This window comes from Perognathus longimembris, chromosome 28, assembly GCF_023159225.1.
Source record: "Perognathus longimembris pacificus isolate PPM17 chromosome 28, ASM2315922v1, whole genome shotgun sequence".
Lineage (NCBI taxonomy): Eukaryota > Metazoa > Chordata > Mammalia > Rodentia > Heteromyidae > Perognathus > Perognathus longimembris.
Genome location: NC_063188.1, coordinates 33,450,343 through 33,477,670, shown reverse-complemented (window position 1 = coordinate 33,477,670; position 27,328 = coordinate 33,450,343). Strand labels below are relative to the sequence as shown.

The following is a 27,328-nucleotide window of genomic DNA, read 5'->3' as shown; positions in this document are numbered from 1 at the left end:
GATTCAAATTCCTCTGCTGGAATAATACAGTATATCACTCAAACTTTCCAATTTCATTTTCTCTTTGCTTGATGGCAGCTAACGAATATCTTCAATGCTCTCATTTGATGTGGTAGGTGTTTACCCTGTCCAGCCTCACCTTCTCTCTATCAAACTCATTGTTGTCATGAGATTTGGGCTTTTGTTATTTTTTCCTGTAATATTCTTCCCCATGACTATTTTTAATGTCTGGCCTCTTCTAATTACCCAGGTCTCAATTCAATAATCCATTCACAGAGAGACAGATCCTGACCATTCAGCCTAAGGTGATCTCCAGTTCTTTCTAATCATATCTTTGGTTACTTATGAATAGACATTCTGTTTTCTCATATGAGAGTGAAATCTCTTTTAACGTTGGGATTCACATTCTTTGCCCAATATTGTATACCAAATGCTTAAAATAGTGTATGGTACATGAATAAAGTTGAATATAGTTATTATTTGAATCTAGTTCTGACCAACTCCATAATCTTTTTTTTTCACTGTACCATTTTTTTTTATTGTCAAACTGTTACACATAGCCGTTACAGTTTCATACTTTAGGCATTGGATACATTTCTTGTACTGTTTGTTACTTCCTCACTCATTCCCTCCTCCCCCTTCCCCTTTCCCTTTCCCCCCATGAGTTGTTCAGTAGATTTACACTAAACAGTTTTGCAAGTAGTGCTTTTGTAGTTGTTTGTCTTTTTTTACCCTGTGTCTCTCGATTTTGGTATTCCCTTACAGTTTCCTAGTTCTAATACCTGTATACACGGTTTCCAATGTACTCAGATAAGATACAGAGATAGTGAAGGTACCACCACAGGAAGGGGATAAAAGAGGATCATCAACAATAGAGGCTACGGTTTCACATCGCATGTTGAAAGTAATTACAACAGTGATATAACATTCGTTTCCATAACATGGAATTCATTTCACCAACTCCATAATCTTGTCCTTAATCCCTATGTTATTGTTTTCAAAGTCCTCTAACAGAACCTCAATACGAGGACTCTACACTGAGGAAAACTGCCATTCTGACCTTATACCACCTTGAGAAGAAATAAACCTAAATTCTAGCTAATATCTGTAAGAAAAAGTCCATTTCTGAGTTGGATTTCGTATCATTCAACTTTTTGTTTAATGCTGGCCATTTTTACAACAAGAAAAGCATATTTATGAGGCAGCCTCACACTTAATCATTTTTGCCTCTGTATATTGTGTACCTTCCCCTAACTCCCAGGGAGCACTGTGACTTTCTCAGATGGTCTTTTATCTCTTTAGACATTCACACAATACTTTATCACAACACCTCAGTAATAAGGTGGTGATTGCAGAGCTGTGACAAAACAATGCTATTTTAGATACCAAACACCTTTCTGATATGAGATATTTTATCTCTCTTGTATGCTTTGACATGCCAAGTGCCACTGTACACTTTCTAGTTTGCTCTCCGTTTTATAGGCAAGGTTTTCATAAGGTTGAAATCAAGAGATGTGTGAAGAGGAAGCTAGGGGCTGGCAGAGAATAGAGAAAAGACAGAGCAACACTAATTAACTTTCTCTTTTGCTGTCACTTTGTCTGATAATGAGTATGATATTTCTTGGGATTATGGATAACTTGTTTCTCCACACATTTCTATATTTTAAGTACTCTTCAATGAACATGCATAATTGTAGAAAGAAAAATAATAATACACGTTAAATGAAAAACGTCATCCCTTTTGAATGTGAGGACTCAGCAACTTTTGTCAAAGATGATATGGCATCTATTTGTAGCTATAGCCCATTTCCAAATGATTCCTACTCAGGTATCCCATAAAGAAGAAAGAAATAAAGAGGAGAAAAAGGGAGGGAGGAAGACAGGGAAAGAGAGAGAAAAAAGAGATGAATAAGCACAATTAGAGGGGAAATGTGGTCTAAAACAAATGAGAAGTTTCTACTCTCTAGTAAGGAGTTAAGAGATTACAAGCCATTGGCTGCATGAGAAAGGAAGAAAATCTCCCAATGACAGGATGTGAGTAAAAATAAAAGGAGAAAAAACTAAAATTTCTTAGGAAATGGTAAGAAAAAGGAAACAGACAACTTCCAGCTGACAGATAGGAATTCATCACTGTCCTCTGTCACAGAGGAAAGTAACCAGAGATGTTCCATTGGCTATAAGGCAACTTCCTGTAGCACCAGCCCTGGCAGTTTTCCCAGGAGTCTTCAATTACAGTGAGATGAGTTGGGTAAAGGAGTAGCTTTCAGGAAACATGATCAGATCAGACTTGAGGGAAGCCTATGCTCCATCATAACTTCTCTGGGGACACTTTATTCCCCACTTAGCCAGGCCAAGTCATTGCAATAATTCTCTTCTTAGAATGTGGTTCTCTTCTTATTAAAACCTAACCTTCCTTTCATCCACAGAAAATGGAACTTAGAGGGTCCCCTGTATTACAGTGGTTTTTAACTCTATCAGATAAATAGTTTTTTTTAGAATTATTTATTATTCTCCCTTGCCATTGTAAAAAGTATATCAAAGAATAAATTATTTAAAAGATATAAACAATAACTTAAAGAGCACACGTAATGCCTTAGTTTTATTGCAAAGAAAAACAAAAGGAAAGTTATTCATAATTAAAATATGTATTTTAATATTCAAAAGTTTATCCATGGATATATTAGGAGCTGTAATTAAGTAGTCAGGGATAGTAGATGTATACAGAGAATAATCACAAATGATGCAGACAGCTGATAGAGAATTAAAAACAGTAGCAACTCAAGTATGAGCAATGTCTAGTTTCTACTACTACACTACAGTGATTCCCTGAAATCACTGGCAAGTAACTCATGATAACATTACAGATGAAAGGTATAATCTTCCTCTGTTTTACTGGGTAGCTTTAGTCAGTAGCTTATTAATAAAAGAAGGAAAAAGTCATTTCAATATGTAAATTGTTCTACACTATGAGAATGGTAAACGGAGTTACCTCTTCCATAAGTGTCAACATAGTTTCTAAACAAAGGGCAGATGCAGTAGATTTTGTTATAGTGTATAGAACATTAAAGATCTAGGGTCCTCACTAAATGTGGTCTCATACCTTCCAAACACCTCCTAAGGGAATAATACTTCTGTTAAGAACCATTGATCTACTGCTGAGCCCAAGTGGTTCAGGAGGCTGAGATCTGACAATTTCAGTTCAAAGCCCTCCCAGGCAGGAAAGTGTGCCAGACTCTAATCTCGAATTAAGCACCAAAAAGCTGGAAGTGGATCTGTGGCACAAGTGGTAGAACAGTAATCTTAAACAGAAAAAGCACAGGGACAATGCCCAGCTCCTGAATTTAAACCCTAGGAGCCTAGGAGCAGTGTGCATGTGCACACACACACACACACACACACACACACACACACACACACACGAGAGAGACAGAGACAGAGAGAGGCAGAGACAGAAAGACAGAGAGAGAGAGAGAGAGAGAGAGAGAGAGAGGAGGAGAGACTGGTTTAGTCCAAACCATCCATTTTACAGGTAAGAACACTAAAAGAAATTGTTTTAGCCTGAGTCACACTGCTAGTGAGTTAATGAATTCTAGCACATCTCAAGGCCACATTCAAGTTTCATTTCTTCCAGGATGGTATCAGCTTTAGCGAAAAGCTACAACAATCATGAAATGTACCAGTAATTGGGCAAGAATTGCATGCTGTTGTGGGCCAGTCTTTGCATTCTTTCTTAGATTGTAAGATAGGTTGTGTGGTAAAAGTCTTTTTTTTTCATTCAGGCAATAATGCTTTTAGGGAAAAATTAACCTATTTTCCCTCAGTATAATGCTCCATATTAAAGAGGCAAACCTATGTTCCAGCTACTCCCTGAGACACTGTAGTATAGTTAAAAGTCCAAGTTCTGGAGTAAGTCTGTGTACATTGAAATTACACTTCTATATTTCCAGTTGGTAGATCTCAGGCAAGTGACTTTATCATCCTCAGTTTTCCCATCTATAAAATGGGGATGTCTACAGTACCTATATTTTGCAATATTACCTGTATTGTTTTGTGCTTATTACAGACAATCTTTCTATATGATGTTATAACTATTCTGGGAACAGTCAAAGGAAGAATTTTTATGTGCTCATTTTCCAGATTAATAAGTCTGCATTTCAAAGAGCTGCTGTCATTGTTTAAGGACTCAAAGCCAGGAGTTTTCTTTTTCTTTTTTTTTTCCAAATTTTTATTATCAAACTGATGTACAGAGAAGTTACGGGTTTTTCTTTTTCGTGCATAGATAAACATTTGGATTCCTTTATGCTCTTCATTCTCCACTGATGGTTTTAGGGTACAGAAATCCAAATAGGCCTCTTTGGTTGTATCAAACCTATTCCTGAGGTCACATTCAGCTACTGTGATATGTGCCTAGCTAAGTAGTTCACTTTGTTATTTCACTGAACTACCCCAACCATACTGTGAGGTAGACAGTATCACCACCATCATTTCAGAGATAAGAGAACAGAGGATTAGAGGTGTTACGCACATGCCTGCCAAAAGTCACTCAAATTTCAAACCCAGGTTTTCCTCAAAATGTTAGAGCCTTCCTTTTAAGATAGATCCACTTCAGCATCATACTAATTTCTGAACTTTTTTTTAAACTTTTTTTTATTTTTTAAGTTTTTATTATAAAACTGATGTACATAGAGGTTACAGTTTCATAGTTAGGCATTGGATACATTTCTTGTACTCTTTGTTACCTTGTCCCTCATACCTAATTTCTGAACTTTGTGTTAATGGCACAGAGGATCTGATTTGATGCTGAGCAACTCTAAAATAATATCTGTTCATTGAAATAAAAACAAACACACACATTAAATCAATCCCGGTCCTGTGGCACATTTAGTATGCATTGGCTTCTGAAGAAGAGCTCCCTATGAGTTTATGAATTGAAGATAGTGAGTAATCTGAAGATAGGAAGTAATCTGTGGAAGCTGGCTTTCTACCAGGTCAGACTTGTCAACTACACTTTATTTTAAGGAAGAAGCTGACAGCAGGCATTTTGTTCCAAGGCATGCTCAACTGTGGTAGCACCAAAAACAAACATAACTAATGGGGTCTGGAAGTGGGAGAGGAAGGAGCATGCTGGGTTTCACTTGAAAAGCCTTAGGTAGCTAGGATGAGGTAGGGCCTGAGGGGAGGTTCGCTTGCCCAGTTTGAACCTAAATTCATCAAACAATGCCAAACATACAAGCTAAATGTTTACAACAGTGTTCTTAAAATAGATGCCTCCCTGACAGTTTTAAGTAGGTAGCTGTGAAAGAGTAGTCTGTGGGAGCAGATGAGAGGTATTTAGCTTGAAGGCTGGAATTGGCCCGAGGATCAGAGTTCTGACAGTTTATATGTACTTAGGGTGGTTAGATTCGGCAAATACGAATAAGATATACCCAGGAATTTGAATTTCAGAATTCAAATTGTTATTAATATATTCCATGTACTATTTGGGACATGCATATTCTTAAAATTTATTCATTATTCATCTGAAATTCAAATTTAATTTTAGCTTTTTTATTTTAGCTGTGTTTGAGTCATTCTGATATGCTATTCAAAGTAGAAGGAAAAGTAAGATTTATAACTAGCACTGTAATGATTAAGTTCATTTATTCAACAAATGTTTATTGAAAAGGGAAAAAGCCCACTGGACTTTTAAAGAACTAACACCGATTCTCTTCAAACTATTTCATGAAATAGAAAAGGGAGGAATGCAAGTAAACTAAAAGGAAACTCAAACTAAACTCAATTGAGTTTAGTGCCAGTATTAGCCTGACACCAAAAATAGATTTAAAAAATGAGCAACAAAAAAAGGAAAATTGTAGAACCATTTTCTTGACAAACATAGACGAATTTTCAAGAAAACTGTGAATAGATCTCTGAATGTGGCTTAGTGATAGAGTGCTTGCCTAGCATGCATAAAGCCCTGGGTTCAATTCCTCAGTCCCACATAAACAGAAAAATTCAAAAGTGGTGCTGTGGCTCAAGTGTTAGGGTGCTAGCCTTGAGCAAAAGAAGCTCAGGGACAGTGCCCAGGCCCTGATTTCAAGCCCCAGGACTGGCAAAATAATAATAAAATAATAACAATGGGGCTGGGGATATAGCCTAGTGGCAAGAGTGCCTGCCTCGGATACACGAGGCCCTAGGTTCGATTCCCCAGCACCACATATGCAGAAAATGGCCAGAAGCGGCGCTGTGGCTCAAGTGGCAGAGTGCTAGCCTTGAGCGGGAAGAAGCCAGGGACAGTGCTCAGGCCCTGAGTCCAAGGCCCAGGACTGGCCAAAAAAATAAATAAATAAATAAATAACAATTATTGCAAATGTAATAAAACTCATTAAAAAGGTAACATTATAAACAAATTACTCTTCTTCCAATGATGCAAGATTAGTTGATTTAACATGTGCCAATCAGTAAATGTAATACATTATGTAAACAGAGTAATGAACAAAAATCACATGATGACCATCTCAATAGGTGCAGAAAAAAATCTTTTATAAAATTCACAGGGATACTTTCTATAATGATGGACATGTTTTATATTTTGTTTGAAATAATGTTTTTGATTGTATATTTGTGCCTAAATTCATTAAACTATATATTTATAATATGTATGTTTTATTGTTGATAAATTATAACTCAATTAAAAACTATAGTCCCTGCCATCATAGAATTTACATCCTTATATGGGATATAGATGTACAAATATTTGAAGATAAATTGTGATAAAGATAATAGAAGGAAAAATATGATGCTATGAAAGTAATTGTAGCCTCTATTATTGATGGTCTTCTTGTATCACCTTCCTGTGGTTGTACCTACACTTTCCCTGTATCTTATCTGAATATATTGGAAACCGGATATACTGGTATTAGAACTAGGAAATTGAAAGGGAATACCAAAATCGAGAGACACAGGGTAAAAAATGACAAACAACTACAAAAGCAATACTTGCAAAACTGTTTGGTGTAAATGAACTGAACAACTCATGGCGGGGGGGGAAGGGAAAGGGGGAGGAGGGAAGGGGAATGAGGGCCGAGGTAACAAACAGTACAAGAAATGAATCCAATGCCTAATGTATTAAACTGTAACCTCTTTGTAATTCAGTTTGATTATATATATATATATACATATATATATAAAATAAAAAATATAAAAAAAGAAAATACTTTCAAATCACATACCGCATACAGGCAACAACATGAATAATTATCAAAATAAATGTGCTGAGTAAGAGAAGCTAGTAAGTAAAGTATAAATATTCTGAATATCCATACACAGAATTTTAAAAAATTAAAACTTATTTGTAGTGACAGAAATTAGATCTATTGTTATCTAAGGATAAGAAGTCATATAGGGGTATAAAGAGAGCATTATGAAGATGCATAACTTCATCTCTTAGGGTGAAAGATATGTCCACTTTCTTGACTACAGTGCTGCATTCATGGTTGTATACATGAATCAAAATTCATCAAACTGTACCCTTGTAAAGAATATTGTATATAAATTATACTGCCAGTTTAAAAATGTAAATATTAACACCTCTCAAAAGGATTCAGAACGTCTGGGAAGACGGGGAAGGAGCTGCAGAGCCCTAGCTGAGCTCCCTCCAACATTGCAGTTTTCTCACCCCATAGAAACTTTTACTCCTAGAAACACAGCCAGAGTAAGTTCTAACAGTACAGGGATTCTGGCCAGGAAGGAAAAATCGACTTTGCTGGTCTGAAAACACAGATTTGAACTCCAGGTGGTGTCCTGCCACCGCGCCAGTGCCGGCAACGGCACAGCGCCTGGCACAGCAACCCGTACTCCGCACAGCTAAAGCACACAGCGGAGACCAGGGAGAAATCCTCCAGATGGCGGCTAAGCACGGACGACCTGAAATCGCAGAGAAAGTGTGAGTACCCCACGAAAGATATTCTCACTCGCGCCCACAGAGCAGCTTCTGGAAGGCAGCCCTTCCCCCACAGCCAGAGCAAAGCGTCATCTTTGACACTGGCATAGGGTCAGACCAGATTGGAACTAAAGCGGGCCTGGGGAAAGCGAGGTCAAAGGAGCCATCTTTGAAAAGGGCAAGAGGGACCGACCAGTGAGAGCCAGCTCCACCCAGGAGAACGCCCCCTGCCCAGGCTGGAGGCGTGTCCTGGGCCTTGGCTTAGCTAGAGGTGCCCCACCCTGCCCACTGGAATTTTTAAGTTTAAAGCAAAAGCGGCAAGCAGCTCCCGGCGGCATGGAAACACCAGATGGGGGAACAAACAGTTCCTGAGAAAGATAAACGGTCCTGTCACAGAGGAAGCCCAATTCCCAGCCCGAAACAGAGCTGCATTCCATAGCCACCTCCACCAAGGAGGCCGCCCTGCCCAGGAGGGAGGGGCCTCCCCCAGGCAAGCAACTCTCAGCCGGGTAAAACAGGCCAGAGGCGCCCCGCCCTGCTGAGTCCACAGCCTATTGAAAGACAGGTGTTAAGGCTGCGGCCCCATAGCAGATAGAGGAGCCACGGTTCCCGAGACTGCTCACGTCCCCATCTACAGAGGACGCCCAAGGCCTACCTGCAAGCTGTGCGAACCACAGAGACCCAGGATTGCATCAACAGGGGAGAAGGGTCAGAACAGATCCACCCCCTGCAAACTGAAATCAAGTCAAACCCAGCCAATCAGGAAAATAGACTGCAGACCATCGCAAGGAAACCAGAGACTGGGGAAAGACGACCCAAACAAGGAGGACTCCTTTTTTTTTCTTTTCAAACATTTTTTAAACTTAAAAAAAAATTTTCACTTCTGAAACGTCGTTGGTTTTTTTTTTTTTTCCATTTTTACCTGTTTGATTTATCAAGTTTTTTTTATTTTTTGTTTGTTTGGGTTGTTCCTTTTCTGTTTTTTTTTCCTTTTTATTTTTATTTCTTTTTAAAATAATTTTTCTCTGTTTTGTGCATCTGTCTTCCACTGTTTTTAAATTATTTCTCTCTTTGCATTCTCTTTCTTTAAAAATTACTTTCCTATGAATAACACCTCCACTCTTTTCTGCTAACTCTCCATTGTCTATCATTTTAACCATGTTCTTTCTACTGATTCTACTCTTCTCCACATTTCCACGTCACTGAAACTAAATCAAAATCACCACCCCCCCAATACATTTTACTCTATTCTCTTTACTACCTCCACCTTACCCTCCTGACTTACTGCATGGACCTCCAGTTTCCATTGACTCCTGGTAATGGGATAGAGGGTATCCTAGCTTAATCCAAGTGAATCAAAGGGGTTCATAGAGAAAGCCAGTCCTAAAAGAACTTAATATCAAAACAAGAATTGCTTATAGGGTTGTAACCGTAAATAAGTAACTACTGAATACAGGGCCAAGGATCGGTTGTTATATTGAAATTGTATTCTTTAGGAACATCAAATCTAATTATATAGACAGGTATACAAGGTATCTGTATATAATTGTGAACTTGTAAGATTTACACAACAGTGCTTGGTAAAGGCTGCTTTGGGACTTAAATGGTGCTCACAGGTGCTGGTAGAGTGGCATTCCCAATCCAAATGGGCAGAAGGAACACAAGAAAGATGGCAAGCAATGAAGTCTTATCCCCCACTCAAAACAAGCAGGAAGCAGAGCAGTCAATCAAAGACATAGAAGAGAACCCCCCAAATGCTCTACAAAGTCTACTGATAAACATGATGAATGAAAAGTTTGAATCTCTTCAGTCAATTATTCTACAGCGTGAGGAGGCAAAGCAAAAATTAATGGAGAATTTCATGGCATCCACAAATAGAAAGATAAATGAGCTTCAAGAGTCAAATGAAAAGATAGCTACCCAGCTTAAAGATATGAGAGACAACACTCAAAACCAAAGTAATGAAGTTAATGAAGTAAAGAAGTCCATACAAGACCCAAGAAATGACTTGGAAATCATCAGGAAAGACCAGTCAGGAGGAAAAGAGATTCGAAATCAAGTAGCTAGCCTACAGTCCGGACAAACTGAAGCAGAGGATCGAATTTCAGGAGCTGAAGATTCCTTAGATTCAATGGAGAAAGATCAAAAATCAATACAAATCCAGTCCAATCAACAAAACAGATCACTACAGGAGATTCAAGACACAATCGGGAAGTCCAATTTAAGGATAATAGGTATTGAGGAAAATTTGGAGAAAGAGGTTAATGGGATAGGCAAACTATTTAACAGAATATTAGCTGAGAACTTGCCAAATATCCAGAAGGAAAGGCCTATACAGATACAAGAAGCATTTACAACCCAAACCGACCAGACCAGAATAGGACATCCCACCGACACATTGTGATCAAAACAGGATCAGTAGAGCACAAGGAAAGAATCCTTAAAGCTGTTAGGGAGAAGAAAACAATCACATATAAAGGAAAAGCAATCAGAATTACCCCAGACTTCTCAGCAGAGACCATGAAAGCAAGGAGAGCCTGGAATGAAGTATACCAAACACTAAATAAAAATAACTACCAACCAAGAATTCTGTACTCAGCCAAACTCTCATTCATAGCCGAAGGTCAAATAAGTCTTCCACAGTAAGGAAAAACTGAATCAATATATCTCCACCAAACCAGCTTTACAGAAAATCCTTAAAGATGTACTATACAGGGAAAATAATCAAGATCCCAATACAGACAGAGAAATGAACCCTAAATAGTAAACCTCAGATCAAGAAATGGGAAGACACAGCTTTAAACAAGATAGTGATAATGAAGGAACAAACGATCATCTCTCAATCCTAACTCTCAAAATTAATGGACTTAATTCTCCAATCAAACGACATAGGCTCATAAGTTGGATCAAAAATCAAGATCCATCTTTCTGCTGCCTCCAAGAGACACATCTATGCAGCAAAAGTAAACATCTTCTAAAAGTGAAAGGCTGGAATCAAATCTATCAAGCAAATGGCCCCCATAAGCAAGCTGGAGTTGCAATCCTAGTATCAGACAAAATTGACTTCAAATTAAGAAAGGTAAGAAGAGACAAAGAAGGTTACTACATACTAGTAAAGGTATCTCTCCTACAGGAAGATATAACCATTCTATATATCTACACACCAAATGCAGGAGCACCCAACTTCATCAAACAAACACTACTGACTCTAAAAACACTCATAGACCCAAACACATTGATAGTTGGGGACTTTAACACTCCACTATCACCTCTGGACAGTTCTGCCTGTCGTTGGTTGAATCCTGTTTTCTCTGGCTGGTCAATGCACGTGGTGCTCAATGGAGTCCTCCATCTTGAAGGTGGAGTCTCACCCATTACCCCAGGTGAGGGGCGTGCTAGACTCCCCTGGGCTGGTCGGGAACTCAGACTAACAAGCCTCCAGTGATTGTGCTACCGATGGGAGGGGCTAGCACCCCGCTGGCTTGCCTGCACGTTGCCTCTCCAAGTCAGACTTACGGCTGCAGGCAGGGTTAAAGCCAGGGAAATCTTCAAATTGTGAACTAAAACAAAATATTAAAGAGGAAAACAAAGAGTTTTGATACGGCAATAGGTAATTTGATTGGACTTCCATGTTTACCAGTTCAAAGAAAAAAAAACAAAACGAGGACTTTTTCTAAATGGATAAAAAGGTTTGCTTGTCTGCTGTGATTTAAAAAATTGTCATGTTGGGAGTGGGTGATTAACAGAGGTTTCCTTTTTGTTTTTTATTCAACCACGTGGTTCTATTATGGGCAAATTAATACCATTTGCTACTGGAATTCCAGAAAACTTAAATGGCCAATCAAAGCAATTTTAAGAGCGCTCAGGTATTTTTTTTGTGTGTGTGTGTGTGCGTGTGTGCGCGTTGTGGTTGTTGGTAAGATTTAAAAGCAAAACAAATAGGTTTCAGCCCAATGTTCGATGCAAACAAATGTGTCTATGAGAAATTCCAAAAGGGTCCTAATAATACAATATGTGGTATAAGTACAATGGTGTAAAATCAGTGTGTTATTTTATATTCAGTGTGTTAAAAGTTAAGTGTGCATCTAGTCTTAACAATTCTTTGGCATAAATTAAGATTTTACCTTCCCATTTTTCTCTCCTGTGTTCTCATAAACTCTCATGATCAAGGAATTGGGATTGCTTCATACAAATGTGACTATTAACCTCAACTTTCCTGACCCAGGATTAATATATTGCTTTATAGGATGCAGGTCGACGTATGTGCTAGCCGCATGGACGGTGGCAGCCCGTGGATACAGGAAGCTGCCACCACAGTCTGTTCCCAAACTGCCTGGTTTCACTACTAATGATTCCTTTGCTCGCTCTCTCTCTCTCTCTCTCTCTCTCGCAATGACTTATGAGCCTTGTGAGGATGTGACTAGTCCCATCCTAACAGTTACTCCAGGTTAAATCACCATAGTTATGTTAGTGGCCACAGAGTTAGCCAGGTGGATTTTGTGAGTAAGAAAATCTTTTCACCCTGCTTAAACCAGAAGGGCATCAGCCTACCAGAGCCAGGAATGCTGGGAAATTTTAAACACCCTAACCAATCTATATAGAAATTTTGCAGGCAACCCAGAGCGAGATGTGACAGTCTATCCGGAGATGCCACTGCAGCCTTGCCTAGATTTCTCCATCGCATGGCATGGAATTTGCCAAATTGGGATGAGGGACGCAGCCACTGCTGGGACTGAGGATTCCACACTGCTTTTATCTGTGTTCTCTTTCACTTGCCAGTGGGATTAAATGTCGTGATTCAAGTTGATGGCATATAAATCTCATGTTCTCTAAGTGTTATAGCAAAACCTTAACAAGCAGATTTGGTCAGTTCTCAACGAGTTACAAATGGATTATCTCTGTTGTTTTTCCTTGTTGCTCAATTGGAGATAAAAAGGGGCTTGTATGACTAAGACTTCCTGGATACAATTCAAAGCCAGCCCGGGCAAACGAAAAATCTCTCTAAAATGCCACCTCCCAGTTAAACAACAAAGAGCCAGATTGAGAGCTCAACTACAGAAAACCAGCAAAAGGCTGGAAGTGGCACCGTGACTCAAGTGGTAGAGCACTAGCCTTGAACAAAAGTACTCAGGGATATTGCTCAGGCCCCAAGTTCAAATACGGATGGGAAAATGCAATTCCAACAACAAACGTTGAAATTCCTGGGACTTAGCCAGTCCAGGAGACGGGAAGGTGGAGTGGAGCAAGAGGAGAATGGTGTCATATTATTCTAAAGGGAGCTGCCATGTCTCACTCTTTCAAAATGGATCAGAGCCGGGAAATCAAGAGAGATAATTCCTGTCCATTTTCTTCTTTTCTGCCAGTTGTATATATGTGTATATATATTTATTTATTTTTTGCCTCTGACTGGCTATGGCAAACCGGTTTTCTATCACTAAACACTTCTTTCAGTCATTTCTCCTTACCTGTTCACTTTACAATTGGGTTTATGCTCCAAAAGGAACTTTTCCTGGCTTATGCCCAGGGTGTGTTCTACGTCATTCATGCCAACCAGCTCTGAGAACTTGTCAATACTTTGCCTGACCTTTTCAAAAGTCTCTTTTGACAGAATAACATCTCTTGCTGAGATCACCACCTGGTAATTTGCCGTTCATAGCCGTCACCCTAACACAGACCTGAACCCTGGAGGCACCAGCCTTGAAAACTTCTGGGTATGCCCAAGATGCCAGAGGAAACAATAACACTCTCTGGCCCCAGTGACCATTCTCATGGTAATGATGGGAACTTTTGCCAGCCATACTGGACGGTGCCAGGCCCTTGATTACGTCGCACCCTTGACAGCAGGAAGTAGCTACAGAAGAAGAGACCTCCACCCATACTCCCTGCCTGGTGGCCGCCGGTGTCATAATTTTAAAAAAACAAAAGGGGGGGTATTCCCCAGGATTAATTAAGGATAGTTATGCTTATGTTAATTATCAAGAAATTTTAAATCATCCCAAATCAGTGTGGGATGGAGTACTGTATATGTGTTTTTCCAGATTGGAAAATCAAACCCAGAGCACCCGCTCTGGAGAAATGTTTTCTTCTTGTTCTCTCCAGGAAAAGGAGGACCATGTTGGAAATATGGAAAGTAGGACTGCATACGGTAGGAGGCAACCAAGCTTCCTTTCCTTGTTTGCTTTCTAGATTCTTTCTTGAGCATCTCATGGCTCAATGTTTTGCCGTGGCAATACTGCCTACAGCGTCACACAAAAAAAAAACTAAAGGAATTTTGCACCGTGCTTCTTCCTTTCCTCTCCCCCTGCTGCTAGACTTGGGGAGTCCTGTTGGAAAGAAGATAGGAGTTGAGGGTATTGACACTCAACCCCAATGTTTTATGATAGAAAAGTTTTTTAAAAGTAAGCTCAAAGATTTAGCACCTTGGCTTCAATGTTTATATAAAAGAATGTTTTACTAATCACTTATGTTTGAGGTCTCAGCTACTGTGAACTTCCAGGAATGCCAGAGTTTCAGCTTACTTCTACCTCACCACCAAAAGAGGGCTGATGTCTGAACCTTCCTGCACTTGGCAGAAACCAGCTGAGGATTCCGACTTCTGGACAAAGCCAGACGGATGGACCCTCACCTACCCCTCACCCAAGTTTTGTGGAAGGGGCCCCACAGATTTTATGTCAGCATTTGCCTTATGCCCACATATGCCATGTGTTTACAGCATCCCCTGTTCATTGAAAAAACAAAAAGGGGGAGATGTTGGGGACTGTTTTGGCCTTGGTGGAGGAAGGGCACCAAGAGCGAGACGCTGCTCTTCCCCCAGCCCTGGGACAGTGTGGGAGGGAGCCCCTCCCACCTTCTGGCCTCAACCGGAAAAGAAGCCCCCCGCCCCTGGGAGGCGAACACGTGCATGCCACCATGCTAGGGTTGTCCAGCCCACAAAGGAAGTCCCATGACATCACTTGAGGGGCAGCCCAGTCAGCCAATCAGTCAGTCACCCCAAGTCCTTCCCCTTCTGCCTTTGTCATCGTAATAAATTTCTCTGGCCCGCCCTCTGGGGGCTGAGACACATTCCACCATCGCGGCATTTCCCTGATGCCTTCTTCCGCCCCCGCTCCTGGTAACATGTGAGGGGATGGGGGAGGGGAGGCTTCAGCAACCTTTCCTCAACTTAGCGCAAGTCCACGAGGGTACGCCTTCATTCCCATGTGCGGGGAAACAAGGCCGAGTGCTCTCTCATAGTTTTTGGAGTTCAACCATTTCTCTCCGGGAAATTGGGGAGAAAAGGATAGTCCAGATCCCGACACCCTATGATCCAGCAGCCCCACTTTTGGGTATCTATCCAAAAGACCACAAACAAAATCACAGTAATGCCACCAGCACAACAATGTTCATCGCAGCTCAATTTGTCATAGCTAGAATCTGGAACCAACCCAGATGCCCCTCAGTAGACGAATGGATCAGGAAAATGTGGTACATATACACAATGGAATTTTATGCCTCTATCAGAAATAATGACATTGCCCCATTTCTAAGAAAATGGAATGACCTGGAAAAGGTTATACTAAGTGAAGTGAGCCAGACCCAAAGAAACATGGACTCTATGGTCTCCCTTATTGGGAATAATTAGTACAGGTTTAGGCAAGTCATAGCAGAGGATCGCAGGAGCCCAATAGCTATACCCTTATGAACACATAAGATGATGCTAAGTGAAATGAACTCCATGTTATGGAAACGATTGTTATATCACAGTTGTAACTACTTTCAATGCCCCATCTGTATCTGTAGCTTCTATTATTGATGATGTTCTTGTATCACCTTCCTGTGATTGTACCTACAATATCTCTGTAATCTTATCTGAGTATATTGGAAACCGTGTATACTGGTATTGGAACAAGGAAATTGAAAGGGAATACCAAAATTGAGAGACACAGGGTAAAAAAAGACAAACAACTACAAAAGCAATACTTGCAAAACTGTTTTGTGTAAGTGAACTGAACACCTCATGGGGGGGAGAGGGAAAAGGGGAAGAGGGAGGGGGTATAAGGGACAAGGTAACACACAGTACAAGAAATGTATCCAATGCCTAACGTATGAAACTGTAACCTCTCTGTACATTAGTTTGATAATAAAAATTTGAAAGAAAAAAAGGATTCAGAGGACAATCTGGCTACTTTCCCTCTCACTCAGGATAACCATAAAAAATAATGAAGGGATGTGTGTCATAAGTATTCAAGTGCACATTAGAAAAGATAAAATTATATAAGCAACATTGCAGCCTCAAATGAAGGATTGAGGAAATAATTATTGATAGTCACATAAAAAGTAATAAACAGACATTGCAGACGTTTTTTCCATTAATAATGATGAAAGTAAATTAGACTACCTGATGAAATAATCTAGGGAGAAAAGAGAGGGAAAGGGAAAGAGAGAGGAGGAGGAAGAAAAGAAGAGGAGGAGGAGGAAAAAGAAGCATAGAGAAGAGAGGAAAGATATAAGAGAGAAGAGAGAGGAGAGAGAAAAAAAGACAGAATCTGATTATGTTTCTAGATCACCCCTCCAAGTTTGGAATGACTAATTGATACTCTATGTTTCCATTTCTAACTACAAATTCTTTAACATATTTAAACTCTTACAGGACACAATGATGCAGCTTCTTCAACAAAAGATTACAGAAAGAAAAGAGATTGTGTAGAATCTGCAGACTGAAGGAATATGAGATCTATCATCCTTGAAATAAAAAATAAAGAAGCAAGCCAGGCTCTGGTAGCTCATGCCTATAATGCAGGTACCCAGGAGAATCACGATTCAAAGCTAGCTTGGAAGAAAACTCCATCAGGCTCTCATTTCCGATTAACTAACAAGAATGGGGGAAGTGGAGGGTTGGCTCAAGTAGTAGAGCACCAGTCTTGAGCCAAAAAGCTTAAAGGAGAATGCCCCTGGCCTGGAGTTCTAGCTTCAGTACCAACATGCACACTGAATAAGGAAACAAAATTATTTACACTGTGTAATTCCATCTATTTCACGAGATTGAGGTGAGATAGTTTCAAATTGGATCCCACTGTGGGGAACAACAGACTGACTCATCAGAAATGAAACAAAACAATGAACCCTGAATGGATATTTGATTATACAATGAAATGATTGCCAATTTGTTATTGGTATGATAGTAGATCTTGTTTTATGATAAAAGATTAACTGTAATACTTAATTGAAGAAGAGAAAAAATAAACTACTAGTAAGTAACAAAATTCAGTGTACTGTATAAGGCATATTATTTTCACTGTAGTAGTAGCAATCTTTTAACAGTAGTAGGTCTACTCATAAAATAAATTTCTTTTCTTCCCTATGATTTGATTTTTAATTAACATTTTTGAATTATGACATAGATATGTTATTTCTGTTTTAATAATATTTTTATTATATTTCAGTGGTTTTGCAAAGAAGATGCCATTCAACAAAGCAGTTTATAAATAAAGTGTGTCTTGATCAATGTCACCCCTTCTCAACATTCTCATTCACCCCTCCCAATGGCCGTGCTATTTCTAACTTTTATATGAATGTCCAAATGTGGGAAGTGCTCTATGGATATTAATTAGTCTCATCTCCCAAAGAATGTACTGACTTCAGTATAGAGTATTAAAGAAAAATATCTATTTTTGGAGAATAAGTAGCTTTCACTACAATTGAAGGACATAAGACTGTCCTGAAATAACTAAAGCCATCTTTTACATGATTGGCTCATGAGTCCCAGAGATTAGACCAAGTTTAAAGAGAGATGCTGGCAACCTTAACATTTCTAAGACAACCACATTTTGGCTTTATGCTTTATGCACAAAGTCAAGATTTAATACATGTTTATGGAATTAGTAAACACACCAATAGTTTTAACCAAGCAGGATAGTCTAAAGGGAGGAAAAGAAACTTTTTTCCCTCAAGATTTCACCTAAATTAAGTAAACTGTTCATCTATACACGAAAAGCCTGAGTGTCATGGGCTGTAGATGTGGCATAAGTGGTTGGGGGCTTGCCTAACAAGTATGATTCCCTGAATTGAAACACCAGTATCTGGGAAGGGTGGGTGAGAATGTTGAAAGTGTGACATTGCTCAAGATGCACTATATTCATAAACTCCTTTGGTAAATGGCAACTCATTAGTACAGCTATTTAAATATAATAAAAACTTTCAAAAAAAGAAAAAAAATTATAAAAGGCAAACAAAATCCAAATACCAATAAAAGGTTAAAAAAAGAAAAAAGAGAAACAGGGAGACAATTTGAGGATAGAAACTAGAGAGAAAGAAAGAAGAAGGTGAGGGAATGAGTATGATCCAAGTGTTTTATATGTATGTATAAAATTAGAGTTATGAAATCTATTAAAATTGTTTAAAAGGTGGCAGGAAAGGCTGGATTGCATTTGATCAAAATGCATCATATGCATGTTTGGAAATATCACAATGAAGCTTTGTATAATTAATATACACTTGTAAAAACAAGAAATGAAAAATAAGGAGGTGATCATTTATCAGTATAGAAAAGCGAATCTGAGTATTATGAATATTATCAGGAATGAATGATATGAAATGCCTAGGGTGTTTTCTTGTGTCTTTGCTTTCTCATCTCGTCCAACCTTTTGTTCTCAGATCTTGCAACATGGTGCACATGTCTTTGTACAGAGATGCACAGTTATATTCCCAAAGCATAGTCCATTTGTAGGTGGTTTGGTTGTATTATATGGGACTCTCCAGAGACTCAAAAGGGCTGTGAGTGCAAGAGAGAGAAAGAGAAAGAGAGAAAGGAGATGGAGACACGGAGAGTGTATGTTTATGTGTGCGCATGGGTGAGTTTATTTTTTTTAAGTTTTTATTATCAAATGGAATTACAGAGGCTGGGGATATGGCCTAGTGGCAAAAGTGCTTGCCTCGTATACACGAGGCCCTGGGTTCGATTCCCCAGCACCACATATACAGAAAACGGCCAGAAGTGGCACTGTTGCTCAAGTGGCAGAGTGCTAGCCTTGAGCAAAAAGAAGCCAGGGACAGTGCTCAGGCCCTGAGTTCAAGGCCCAGGACTGGCCAAAAAAAAAAAAAAACGGAATTACAGACGTTACAGTTTCATACATTAGGCATTGGATAAATTTCTTGTACTGTTTGTTACCTCGTCCCTTATTCCCCCTCCCGCCTCCCCCTTTCCCTCCCCCCCCCATGAGATGTTCGGTTCACTTACACCAAACAGTTTTGCAAGTATTGCTTTTGTAGTTGTTTGTCTTTTTTTTTTTTTTTTACCCTGTGTCTCTCGATTTTGGTATTCCCTTTCAATTTCCTAGTTCTAATACCAGTATGCACGGTTTCCAATATACTCAGATAAGATACAGAGATAGTGTAGGTAGTAAGTTTATTTTTTAAAGAACTGATTTATATGATTGTAAGTTCTGGCTTCCCAGGGAAGCATTGAGGTGGGATTTGAAAATAACCTCTTCAGGAGACCTCAGATTTTTTTCACTTAAGGCCTTCAGCAGATTGAATAAAGCCAAACCACATTATTGAGAGTAATGTTTCCCCCCTCAAACTCTACTTATTGAAATAGCTATCATATCTATAGAATGATAATCACAGTAACATCTAGGCTGATGTCTCACCATAGCCTAGCCAAATGGGAAAGCTACCCAAGACTTTGGTTAATGTCTGCTGGTATGTTGGAACTGAAAGCACTTGTAGACTGCCTGTACTTGCCCTATTTCTGAACATCAAGTCCGAAGTAGGTGGAGCATACAAACACCAGGGAACACTAGGGTCACTGGCTCATTTCCAAGTAGATAAAACAAATGTTTTCAAAAAAATGTTTTCCTCCATACAACATGGAGGAAATTAAGAGATGGATGGAATTTATTTGCAGATTTCCCCCAATCTTTTAATCATTTAAAAACTGATGAACCATTTCATTATTCATTCATTCACAGGCAATGAAGTAACATGATCTGGCATTCCTGGAACTGGTTTCTAGCCCCTGCTTTATTATTAACTAGTTGAGAAAACTTTGGCCAACTCACTTTGCCTTTCTTGTTTTCTGTTTTACCAATGGCAAAATAAAAAGCTCAGCAACTCTTTAAGGCAAGTGTGGTATAGTCAACTGAAAAGATCTGAACTCTAATCTTGCTAGTGATGTTCACTAGTTGTTGGAAAATTACTTCTGAGACCCAACTCACACAGCTCCAAAATGGGAATATGGATATTAAACTTAGGGACAAGGTGAATATGCAGAGTATCACAAATGTTAACATGGAAATGACATCTGTGCACATGGAAAGTTATCCCTTTTAAAGAAACACAACTTCCAACTGACACTCATCATAAGCAGGAAACTGAAAAGATGAATTTGGCATTGCACTATCTTGCACTGCTTTTGTTGGTGGATTTTTGTTTTATTTGGAAAGAATATTCATGACAATTTGATATTCTCTTGGGTCTGGTTGAAGTCCCTTGGCTCTTTAACTCCCTTGGAACACTGATCGCTTATGGTGTGTGGGAAAGCAAGCACTGTCCAGGTCATGAGCTCACTGTCCCACCAGACAGAGTGTTTTCTATGTGCCTAGTTCTACAACTTGCATTATGTAATTTATTAGTCATTATAAATCCTTGTATTTACAGGTGAGAAAACTGAAGATCAGAAGAGTGGATGAGGGAACCTTCCCAAGATTACATAGCTAATAAATAAACAGGAAATTATAATTTACTCCATACCTGTTTTGATTAAGAACACACAGTCTTAACTATTAAATCACACTGAATTGCTACTTCTTAAAAATGTTTTATTTATTTTTATCGTGTATATTACTTGCAAAGGAGTTTCATTGTGATATTTTCATACATGCATATAATGTACCATAATCAAATGCATCCCCTTATCACTTTTCATTATCTCTGGAAAGTGTTTTTACAAAAGACATACAGACACTTGAGACTTTCAAGAAACTTTTTTTTTACTAGAAGGATTAGTGTATGGATGTATATTTGAAAAATCAAAATTGAGAGGTTAAGGAATCTAAGCTGTTCATTTGTTTTTTTTCTAACAGTTTTGAAGATTTCCTGAGCTCTACAACAGAGGTAAGGATAAGTAGCAAAGTCAGAGAGGGCTGTGCCACTACTTCTCTGTGATACTTGACCATGTATCACATTTTTGCATGAGACTTCTATAGATTATTCTTAGTAGTGTTGTGTCTAGTGTTTATGGTGGGGTAGGCATTTGTTATGTCTTTATATGTTCTGTGACATTAATTTCCCAAATAATTATACTTAGCACATAAGAAAAGTGGGGCTGAAAAGTGTTATCACTTGCTCAAGGTTGCAAACTAGAAATCAACAAGGCCAGGATTAAACTTAAAGTTTACAGCTCTTACTTATAAGTGTTAGGCTAGATTTTTTTATGAAAAGCATGGCAGTTCCTAGGTAAATTTAACATACAATTACTGTATGATCCAGCAATTCCATTGCTAGGTATATAATCAAGTGAACCGAAAACAAGCATCCAAACAAAAACTTGTCTACCAATATTCTATTCATAAAAGCAAAAAGGTGGAAACAACCCAACCATTCTTAAAGAGCTGAATGAGTTATAAAAATGTGACTATAATCTATAAAATGAAATCTAACTCAGCCATAGAAAGGAATGAAATTCTCATATATAGTATAACATGGATGGATACTGAAAACATGCTAAATGAAAGAAGCCAAACACAAAATGTCATGAATTCTATGATTCTATTTGTGTGAAATATCCAGAATTCATAAATCCATAAAAACAAAATCAGTTTAGTGGTTGCTGTAGGCTGAGGAGAGACAAGTGACTGCTTAATGGGTTCCCATTTGAAGAGGTGAAAAAGTTCTGAAATTAAAAGGATTGATCAGACAATATTGTGAATGTGCTTAATGCTGGTGAGTTATATTCTTTAACATGTTTTTTTGGAGAACATAAAGAAGTTTATTGCCTGCAACACAAAACAGGATAGTGCAAGAAAGCTTACATTCCATGGAAGCAGAAACTTTGGGTTTTATGCAAGCAAGTTACACACAAAATAGGCATTAATCAGATACATCAAAGATTAGGTGGACTGAAGAGTTCTCCAACTGTGTTCTAGGCTTTTTTTGTTTGGTTTGGTTTTTTTGCCAGTCCTGGGGCTTGGACTCAGGGCCTGGGCACTGTCCCTGAGACCCTTTGTGCTAAAAGTTAGCACTCTACCCCTTCAGCCACAGCACCACTTCTGGCTTTTCTGTGTATGTGGTACTGAGGAATCGAACCCAGGGATTTGTGCATGCTAGGCAAGCACTCTACCACTAGGCCACATTCCCAGCCCTTCCGTTGTTTTCTAGTAGTGCAAAGACATAACATCAGGTTTCTTCCCATTTTGTATTGTTATGTAAAACAATGCCTTGTGGGCTTTCCACTACCAGCTCAGAAGGCCCCAGGTATTCTGGTCCAACCTGCATTCCAGGAACAGCCCCACCTCAAAGGACCACATTCTGGAAATTGGATGGGGCCCATATCCAAGAAACTTGGTGCTGGAACTAGCCTCCATATGGAGGGGTAAGATTTTTGACTTCCACACATAACCATATTTTAGGTGTACATTGACACTTGCACAGCTGTAAAAGTCCAAGTTTCTAACTTGTCACCCTCTACCAACTTGAGGTAGATGTTCACTAGTACTAATGTAAATACATGTGACAGCCCTACGCACAGCTCACAATCTTAGCCTGGGTGGCTCCACAAAGACTAAGGAAGACAGGATATTTATGAGATCCACTTTCAGTGACTTCCTCCAGGGCTCCCTTCTTTGCTCTCCATTCTCCCACTCCTTTCTCCTGAGTAGTTATACCGTGAGTACCTTGAGTACTCAAGACCCTACTCAAAACAAACTGCCCAGCTATCTCTTCAGTGAGCATCGAAACAAAGCTGCGCAGTGAGAAAGATTAGCCAAATGACTACAACGAATCTACAACATCACACACTAGGATTACATAGGATTTATCCTAGGGATGCCAGTCTAGTTCAATCTATGTAAATCAATAAATGCCACACCTGAACAGAGATAAAGACAAGAAACACACATGACCATTTGGGCAGATGCAGACAAAGTCTTTCAGTGGATCCAACATCCTTTGAGATGAAAAGCTGTGGAGAAGCTCGGAATACAGGGGGAAAATCAAGGGTGAAAACCTAAAACCATTGCTTCTAAAAGCAGGAATAAGAAGGGTATTCACTCTCTCCACCACCACCCCCCTTCCATATACTCCTTAACATGGTTTAAATGGTGTTTCATGTTATGTGTATTTTGCCATAATAAGAATAAGTCAGTGCATTGCCCTCTGACTTTCCCTGTGCTTAACCATATGTTTTCCTCTTAAGGCACTTATGAGGGTCTCCTCTCTGTTGGTCCACAGTAGTCTGAGTTTTTTCCCTTTTCACCTTAACGCCTATCCTTCCATTATTCTTCCTAGATACTCTTCCTCATTCTCCAGAAATTTCAGTTTTATCTATCCTTTATAGACATGTTCATCCATTATGATTTTCCTAATTATTTATTCTTTTTTTCTCTAACCATGGAATCCAGAATGCTCTAAGTAACCCTGCTGTTATTTTAAAACAAAAATGAAAAACATACAATTATTTCTAAAGCTATGTCTTCTGATTCTCAAGCAAATGTCTTTTCTATAAACACTCCTGTGTCTCTCACAGAATCTAGACTTTTCATATATTTTATATGCATACATATGCAGATATTTTGTCAACCTTCTTTCTATAATAAACCACTTCTAATGGCAATTTCTGTTTCTTGTATGTGTTCAAATCACTCTCTAGGTGCTGTTACATAATAAGTGCCTAGTGAATAGTTTATGATAAATGATGAGCAAATTTCTATCATGGGTCTCAAAACATGTAAAACGGGACATTACTCCATCAAAAGGGAAGCATCCACTTATTCTGCTATATTTTCAGTTACTATAAAATTGAAATCAGATGAACTCTTGCTAGTGAAGCAAGAAGGAGATAGACACTTTTGAAAACGAAGCAAGCACCTATGTTCTAAATCAAAAGATACATGGAAATAAATTCTGATTCAATATTTACTAGCTGTATAATCTTGGGTAAGCAATCTCATCCATCTGAGCTTTAGTTTCTTCACCTGTAAACATGAGAACAAGGGTAATAGTACCTACACTAGTCACTTATTCCTGCCTGGAACATAATAATCCCTCAATATATGTAAATATTTATGATTATCAAATTATTCCCCAAATCTTCTTCCTAAGGACACAATTTATTCATAGACCTGGGAATTCCAGAAACATCCCTTCAGTTTATCAGCAGTGCTGTAGGTCCCACTACTGAATTCTAAATTATGGTATCAAGACACAAAGATGTGCATTATTATGAGGTTCAATAATCAATTCTAGGAAAACTCAAGCTGATGTTGTGATACTGTAATTATGACCTTATAAGTCCATTTAGCTGTGCCTGCCAGATTGCTTTTGGAGTAACTGTAGCATTCCTATCCCTGAGAACAAAAGTAGAACTTGAAAGAAGGGCTAGTTTGCATCCTGGCAGATGAACAAGGGATCTGTTGGTGGCTTTCCAGCTGATAATAGAAAAATCAGTGGACAGGAATGAGATGGCATTCCCAGTGTTTAACCACAAGAATAAGCCTTTTAATTTCCTAAGCCCTCTGGATCTCTTGGACAAATGGTTGTTCATCAATTTTCTTCAAACATTTGATTGTCCTTGCATGCCAAGACAGCTGCCCACATTTCAGCAGACTGGCTCATGCCTGAACACAGGGATTGGATGCTGAACAGTGAAATTAACATGAAGTAGAAAGGACCAGAGAAGTCACAGAAAGACATGGCCTTGGGAATAGAGAACTACAATCTTTGTAAAGAATTACCAATGCATTCAGATAGGAGTTTTTCCAGATTGGTCCTGCTCAGAAATCCCAATCTCTATCAGTATTACTGGATGGGATAGCAAAGCATGAGGAGAAGATTTCTGGGATTGCAAACCTATGCTTGGTAGATAGTTGTTTTTGTAATGGATGATCTTCACTTACAGGATTACTTTTCTAATGTTTGATAGGATGGTTTGTTTTCCTCTGTGGGAAAGCTGTCTCTCATCCTTCTCCTATACATTAAGGTCATGGTTAAAAAATACATGAGGGCTGGGGATATAGCCTAGTGGCAAGAGTGCCTGCCTCGGATACACGAGGCCCTAGGTTCGATTCCCCAGCACCACATATACAGAAAACGGCAAGAAGCGGCGCTGTGGCTCAAGTGGCAGAGTGCTAGCCTTGAGCGGGAAGAAGCCAGGGACAGTGCTCAGGCCCTGAGTCCAAGGCCCATGACTGGCCAAAAAAAAAAAAAATACATGAGATTGTACTATTGTAAACAACTTGAGTAGAGCCTTGTGCCTTGTTATAAGAATAGCATAGTCATTGATCTGGTTATTTGTTTGGAAAATAACAACTAAAACTTTAAATGAGGGCTGGGGATATAGCCTAGTGGCAAGAGTGCCTGCCTCGGATACACGAGGCCCTAGGTTCGATTCCCCAGCACCACATATACAGAAAACGGCCAGAAGCGGCGCTGTGGCTCAAGTGGCAGAGTGCTAGCCTTGAGCGGGAAGAAGCCAGGGACAGTGCTCAGGCCCTGAGTCCAAGACCCAGGACTGGCCAAAAAAAAACAACAAAAAAAAAACTTTAAATGATTTGTAAATGGTTATGCAGGAGAGATAGTATTTTATTGTCAAGCTATTTACAAAATGTGAGAGACTGGCATAAGATACCCCACTTGACTCATGTACTTTGAAAATGGCTGTTTCAGCCAAGTGGGCACAGATGGTTCATGTTTGTAATCCTAGCTACTTAGGAGGCTGGGACCTCAGGACCACAGATCAAAGTCAGCTTGGGCAGGAAAGTCCATGAAACTCTTATCTCCAATTAATCACCAAAAAAGAACCCTGTAAGTAAAACTGTGGCTCAAGTAGTAGAGCACCAGCCATGAGCAAAATAAAACAAAGGGATAGCAGTAAAGCCCTCAGTTCAAGCACCAGTATTAGCACACAAGTATATGTGAACACACACGTGTGCGCACATGCACACATACACACATACAGGCACCAAAATATGGTTGTCATTTCTGCTCATGTTCTGATTTTTTCCTGTGGCCACTTATCTGTCCTTGGCCCACCAAAAGGCTTGGGAATCAGAGTTTTAAATTGGCCATTAAGAGTTGTAGCAGCCTCCAAGAAATCAAGGGAGTAGACAGATAAAGCAGCCTAGAAAGCTGAGCAGAAGCCTGGGGTAAAGCTCTCTGTACTTGTTGAGTAAGCATTTAAATCTCAGTAGCATTTAAATCTCACGTCTCATTTTTTCGTGTGTGTGTGTGTGTGATTTCTAGAAAGAACTTTTTAACTGAAAATGGATATTAAAACCTCTTACAATCTTCATCTGATTGTATTTTATCTTATACTGACCTCTGTTCTTTTCATTCCCTTTCCCTTTTTGATCTAATTTTTTAATCATCTTACTCCTCCCAGAGTTACTACTCTCAGAAATTCAGTTCTTAGCAACACAGTTCAGGTGCCACTTGAACCCTTCCAAATTTTGACAGCTGCCTGAAAGCACAGCCATTGTGCCTGTATCTTCAAGTTAGTTACAGATAACTCTTTTCTCACCACACTTTTCAATGTAAGTACACTGGCTTTCCTCATTGTGGACAGGAATATGAAGAGGAAATGAACAGATTTTTACTTTAGGAATGAAAGTTTACCCAGGGCATAAGCCTGGAGCGCAGGTTCAGATGTCTTCATGTTGTTCAAAGCTCCTGTCCTGAACTGCTCTCTCTCTCGCCTGCCTTGCATCCCACCTCTTGATCTCTATTTTGCTTCTAACCTCATAACTCACTTTTCTTGCTTGCAGCCCTGCCTTAGATCTGATTATCACCAAAGCCTCTGTATTTTTGCGCTATCTGATTTCCTCCACAACAATAATTCCAACTCCTTCGCTTACTATCTTGCAGTTGACTGTCCTGGATCAACACCTTGACTCAATTTTCCTCCAAATTCATGCATAGGACTCTGATACTCTGGCCAAATTATTCCGTCTAGTCTAATGTTTATTCCTGGAGCCAATTTAACACTTACCATGTATACCCTTGTAATACAATACTTTCATGGTCATTCATTCATTCATTCATTTCTTAAAGACCTAGTGCTTTTTATGTTCAGGGTATAGTGGGAGTATACAAATAAATATGTCTTGTAGGCCAGTATTGAAGAACTCAGAAGAACTTTCTGTAATGATGCAAAATGTTCTATAGTGCTGTCTAATTTGGTAGCCAATAGCCACAATAGCTATTAGGTACCTGAAA

General features: G+C 39.1%; 1 protein-coding gene across 2 annotated transcripts in view; it reads right to left on the bottom strand.

The window, feature by feature from the left end:
- Positions 1–27,328, bottom strand: part of Col4a6 (collagen type IV alpha 6 chain) — a 287,163-nt gene that overhangs the window by 158,680 nt on the left and 101,155 nt on the right. The gene's annotated exons all lie outside the window — the stretch shown is intronic.